The following is a 6,000-nucleotide window of genomic DNA, read 5'->3' on the forward strand; positions in this document are numbered from 1 at the left end:
GCTCTGGCAGAGAGAAAATGTCATCATGAGCCAGATCAGTACCCCTTGCCAAACATCCCCGGTCAGGGCTGCCGCACGGATGGACGGGAGCTGCGGCCGCCTCGGTATTCCGTGTGTGCCCAGCTTAGCGTAATGCTGAAGGGATGCCTGAGCCCCGGGTGATACATGGGGCAGAGTGATGGTACCACGTTTAGCGCTGAAAGATGGTGTCTTTAAATGGCTGCATTTTGGAGAGATGCGGGAAAGATGGGATGGAGTTCGGATCTGTCTTAGTTTTCCACGTGGGCCCTGTCCGATAGTTGGAGGCCGGGAGTTCCAGGATCCCAGCTGACCTATGGCACGGTGTGAGGAGGATACATGTGGTGCAGTGTGATATTGGAGTGCGCTGCATCACCTGTGACCTCCCTTCACCGTGCTGTGTCTCTCTGTCTGGAGATTGGGCAAACCTGGCACCAAGCGATTAGAAAATCCGAAGCCACGGGTGGCGTACTACATGGTCTGAGAGGTCCACACACAGTCCTGCGCAGTTGTGTCAGATGCAGTTCATTCATTCATTCATTCATTCATTCAATCGTATTTATTGCACGCTTACTGTGGGCAGAGCACTGTACTAAGCGCTTGGGAAGTACAAGTTGGCAACATATAGAGACGGTCCCTACCCAACAGTGGGCTCACAGTCCAGAAGGGAGAAATGCAGTGCGATGAGGAGATGGGAGGGCTGCCTGAGATTCCTGCGAAGGGCCAGCCTCCAAGCCATTGTAACTGACCCCCGATTCCCAGGGGGTCACCTCGCCGGTATGACGCCGATATGCTGCCGATATGCACCGATATGACGCGGTGCGGCCTGCCTCGGGCGAGAGCTCTAGGGAATAGCGAGTGCAGTCGTGAGCTGCATCCCTTCTCCACTTGGGCCCTGTCCAACAGGTGAAAGAACGGAATTCCTTGTCCCCTGGTCCCATGCGGCGTGGTGTGTGGAATTCGCACGTCATGCAGCCTGATGGTGGAATGGGCTGCGTAGCGTGTGACTTCCATACACGGCGCCGCGCCTCTCCAAGCCAGACGTAGGGCAGAGACGAGATGGCTGCCTCTGGTTCCTGTGCCAGCCCAGCTTTGCAGCCGATGAACAGATGTCCGGGGCCACTGGTGTCATACCATGTGTTGTGAGGGTGCCTCACGCTGTTCTACGTGGTTATGTGAAATGCAGCATGTTTTTTGATGGCCATGTTCTAGGGCGCTGCCTCTCCCCCGGACAGGGCTGCCACACCGATGGGCGAGAGCTGTGGCTGCCTCCGTTTTATGCCCCACTGAGGCCTGGTAGGAGAATGAAGGGATGCCCGAGCCCAGGATGATGTCCCGTGCAGAGTGATGATGTCACGCACACTACCGGGAGGTATCGTCACATGCTACCTCGTTCCGTGATGTCATCACCTGGCACCGCGTGTGTCCGTCGGGAGCCGCTAGAAAGACGGAATGGCGATGCCGGATGCCATGGTCTTCTCACATGCCCCGCCGGGTAAAGAAACAGTGGAAGCAGCGGCCCTCGGGTGACCCATGGCCTAGTGTGATGGGATTGCACGCCAGGCGGTGCTCTGCTGAGATGTGCTGCAGGCGTTGGGACCTGATGGCACAGCGCCGTGACTCTCGGGCCAGCGATGTGGCAGAGATGGGACGGCTGCCTGAGGTTCCTGCACGGGGCCGGCCTGGCCGCCGGAGTCACAGACGCCCGAGCCTCACGGAGTCAACGGCATAATGTGAGGATGCCACATCCAGGGCTGCGTGTTGGGGGGCTGTGCAGCATGGTTCGATGACCACGTTGCAGATCACTGCGCCTCCTCATCCCGTCCTGCGGCACTGACAGTGGCAAGTTGAAGGCAGCCCCTGTCACGCGCCCGTGCCCGGCCTCGCACCCAAATCTCAGCGGAAGCTAGGAGCTCAGGTGAGTGAAAGCGCAGCGCGATGGGGGGCAGACGTGGTGCCGGACCACGGTGTCAGGGGCTCCCGAGTGTTGTGACGGGGTGACCCGGGGCGCGCCTGTTAGAGGAGACCTCGAGCGAAGACAGAACGCGTAGTCACCGGGGGCGGTGGGGGGATGGGTTCTCGCGTGGGCCCTGCCCGGGAAATGAGAGAATGGAATTCGACCACCTCTGGTCACACGCAGCACGGTCTGTGGTAGTCGCACGTCTTGGCATGTGATGGGGGAACATTCTGCGTAGCGTACGACTTCCCTACGCTGTGCTGCGTCTCTCTTTGCCAGACGTATGGCAGAGACAAGACGGCCACTTCTGTTTTCTCTGTTTCTTCCCAGCTTGACAGCCAGTGAACAGACAACCGGGCCCGTAGGTGTCATACCAGCATGGCTCGGTGGAAGGAGCACAGGCTCGGGAGTCAGAGGTCATGGGTTCAAATCCTGGCTCCACCAGTCGTCATGGAACGGTGATACCAGCCATCTCGGTCTCTTCACGGGTCCCGCCGGGTAATTGAAAGACTGAAGCAGCCGCCCTGAGGTGACCCACCAGAAGGAGCGATGGGGTCACCCCCCCGTCGGTGGGATGGTGAGCTGTGCTGTCTGTAATGTGACTTCGTGACACAGCACCGTGACTCTCCGTCCAGAGATATGGCACAGACGGGCGGGCTGCCTGAGTTTCTTACGCAGGCCCGGCCTAGCAGCCGGATTATTGTATTGGACGCCCGAGCCCCAAGGCACCAATGCCACATGTTAAGGGTGCCACAAATGACGTGCTGTGCGTCGGCATTATGGGCAGCAGGGTTTGAGGACCGCATTTGCTTCTTCCGGAGCTGCAGCACTACGGTAGCGAGTTGCGGACAGCCTCGGTTTGCCATGCGTGCTCTGCCTCGCACCCAAATCGCTGGAAGCTCGGATCCCAGGTGAGTGAAAGCGCAGCGCGGTGGGGTCTGACGTGGTGCCGGGCCACGGTGTCAGGTGCTCCCGAGTCTTGTGACGGTGCGGGCTGGGGCGTGGCTCTGAGGCGAGACCTCGAGCGAAGGCAGAGCGCAGTCGCCGGGGGGTCAGGTTGTCGTGTGGGCCCTCCCTGGTAGATGAGAGAATGGAATTCTACCCTCTCTGGTCACATGCAGCGCAGTGTGTGGGAGTCGCACGTCATGCCGTGTGATGGTGGAATACGCTGCACAGCGTGCGACCACCCTACACAGCACTGCCTCTCTCTAAGCCACACGTACGGTAGACACAAGTTGCCTGCCTCTGTTTCCTCTGTTCTTTCAGTTTCCTGGTTGGACGGGAGTTGCTGCTGCCCGAGTTTTATACATGCGCCCGGCCGGGTAGGAGGATGAAGGGATGCCTGAAGTCCGGGTGATAATACAAGGCACAGCGATGGTGCCGCATTTAGCCTTGAGAGACAGTGTCGTTGCATTGGCTGCATTTGTGACAGCTGCAGGAAAGATGGAATGGAGTTGGGAGCTGCCTTAGTTTTCCGTGTGTACCCTGCACGGTAGATGGAGGGAGGGTATTCCAGGATCCCGGCTGACCCACGGCACGGTGTGAGGACGACTCACGTGGTGCAGAGTGGTAGTGGAATATGCTGCATCACCCGTGACCTCCCTACACCGCGCTGTACCTCTCCGTCCATAGATTGGGCTGAGACGGTATGGCCGCCTCTGTTTCAGGTGCGGGTCAGGTCTCGTAGCAAGTTAATGGAAGCCTGTGGCCAGAGCTGGCATACTACATTGGTGTGAGGGTGCAAACACACAGTCCTGCGCGGTTGTGTCAGACGCAGCGTGGTGAGGAGACGGGAGGGCTGCCTGAGATTTCTACGCAGGGCCAGCCTAGCAGCTTTAGTAATGGATGCCCTAGCCTTCGGGGCCCCAGGAAATAGTGGGGCAATGGCACATGCAGTGCTCTGTATCGTGGCTATGCGAACCGTGGTTCGACGGCCACATTCTAGATCGCTGCGCGTCCCCTTTCAGAGCTGCAGCACAGATAGTAGAGCGCTGGGCGCAGCTTCAGTTTTCTCCACGTGTCCAGCCCACAGGTGTCATACCACCGGGTGTCCGTGTGCCACAAGCAGACCCGCGAGAACGTGCTGAATGCGGCACAGTTCGTTGGGCACAGCGTAGAGCCCGGCTTCTCTGACAGCCAGGGCTGCCATACTGAGGGATGGGAACTGCAGCTGCGTCAGTTTGACACGTGTGCCCGTTCTGGTAGGAGAATGAAGGGGTGCCTGACTCGGGGTGATATATAGGATCCAGTGATGGTGCCACATTTAGCGCCGGGAGATGTAATGATGGCATTTGTGAAGCGCTATGTGCGAAGCACCGTTCTAAGCACTGGGGAGGTTACACGGTGATCGGGTTGTCCCACGGGGGGCTCACCGTCTTCATCCCCCTTTTCCACATGAGGTATCTGAGGCCCAGAGAAGTTAGGTGACCCACCCAAAGTCCACAGCTGACAAGTGGCGGAGCCAGGATTAGAACCCATGACTTCTGGCTCCCAAGCCCATCCTCTTTCCGCTGAGCCACGTGGTGTCATTGAATGCCTCCACTCCTGAGAGCTACATTCACTTAATCTTTCAGTTATTTATCGAGCGCTTTTTGGTGTGCCGAGCACTGGACTAAGCGTTTGGGAGTGTACGATATGAGAACTATCATGTTCCCGGCCCACAGTGAGCTCCAGGAAAGATGGAATGGAGTTGGGAGCTGCCTTAGTTTTGGTCCTGGGCCCGGCCCGATTGATGGGGGTGAGGGAATTCCAGGATCCCAGCTGAGTTATGGCACGGTGGTGGGAACACGTCACGTGTGATCAGTGTGATAGTGGAATGTGCTGCATCACGGGTGACCTCCCTACACGGCGTCGTGTTTCTCTGTCTGGAGGTTGGGCATAGGTGCTATGGCTCCCTCGGTTTCTGGCATAGGTGAAGCCTGGCGGCACGTTAAGGAAGCCTGAGCCCCCAGGTGTCGTAGCATGTGGTGTGAGGGCACCACACACTGTCCTGCACGATTGTGTCAAATGCAACACAGTGCGGCGGCCACATTCTAGAGTGCCACGCTTCTCAGTCCAGGGCTGCTGAAGTGACCGATTGGAGCTGCGGCTGCCTCAGTGGGTGGTGTGCAGCACGTAATGCAGGCCTTTTCGCTAAGCGCCTCACCTCCCCATCCGGTGTTGCATCGCTCACTTTAGAGACTTGCGGGTGTGTAGAGACTAGCGGGTGTGTGGAGACTCGCGGGTAGCCTCAGCTTCCCTTGTACGTCCGGCCTCATATCCAGGGGAGCTGTGATCGCCAGGGGTGTAACCCCCCATCGCAAAGACCTCGTTTGCTGACACCCCAACACAGCACCTCCCCGCTTAAGCGAGACCTATCACAAAGTTTTGAGATTGCAATTGGTTTCCGCCCGGGCCGGGCCCGAAAGTTGAGCGAGGGAAATTCCACCCCTTGGTATGATGTACAGCGCGGCGTTTCGAGGTCACGTACCATGCAGCATGGTTCAGGAACATGCCGCGTGGTGTGTGGCCTTCCTACACCGGGCTGCGCCTCTCCGGCCGGAAGGGCTCTTTCCGCTGAACCACATGGTGTCATTGAATCCCTGCGCTTTTGAGAGCTGCATTCACTTAATCTTTCAGTTATTTATCGAGTGCTTTATGGTGTGCCAAGCACTGTACTAAGCGTTTGGGAGAATACGATATAACAACTGTCACCTTCCCGGCCCACAGTGAGCTCCAGGAAAGATGGAATGGAGTTGGGAGCTCCCTTAGTTTTGCTCCTTTGCCCGGCCCGGTTGATGGGGGTGAGGGAGTTCCAGGATCCCAGCTGACTTATGGCACGGTGGTGTGAACAGGTCACGTGCGGTCAGTGTGATAGTGGTAGTGTGATAGGTGAAGCCTGGTGGCACGTTAAGGAAACCTGAGCCCCCAGGTGTCATAGCATGTGGTGTGAGGGCACCACACACAGTCCCGCACGATTGTGTCAAATGCAACACTGTGCGGCGGCCACATTCTAGAGTGCCGCGCCTCTCAGTCCAGGACTGCTG

Source organism: Tachyglossus aculeatus, chromosome X1, assembly GCF_015852505.1.
Source record: "Tachyglossus aculeatus isolate mTacAcu1 chromosome X1, mTacAcu1.pri, whole genome shotgun sequence".
Lineage (NCBI taxonomy): Eukaryota > Metazoa > Chordata > Mammalia > Monotremata > Tachyglossidae > Tachyglossus > Tachyglossus aculeatus.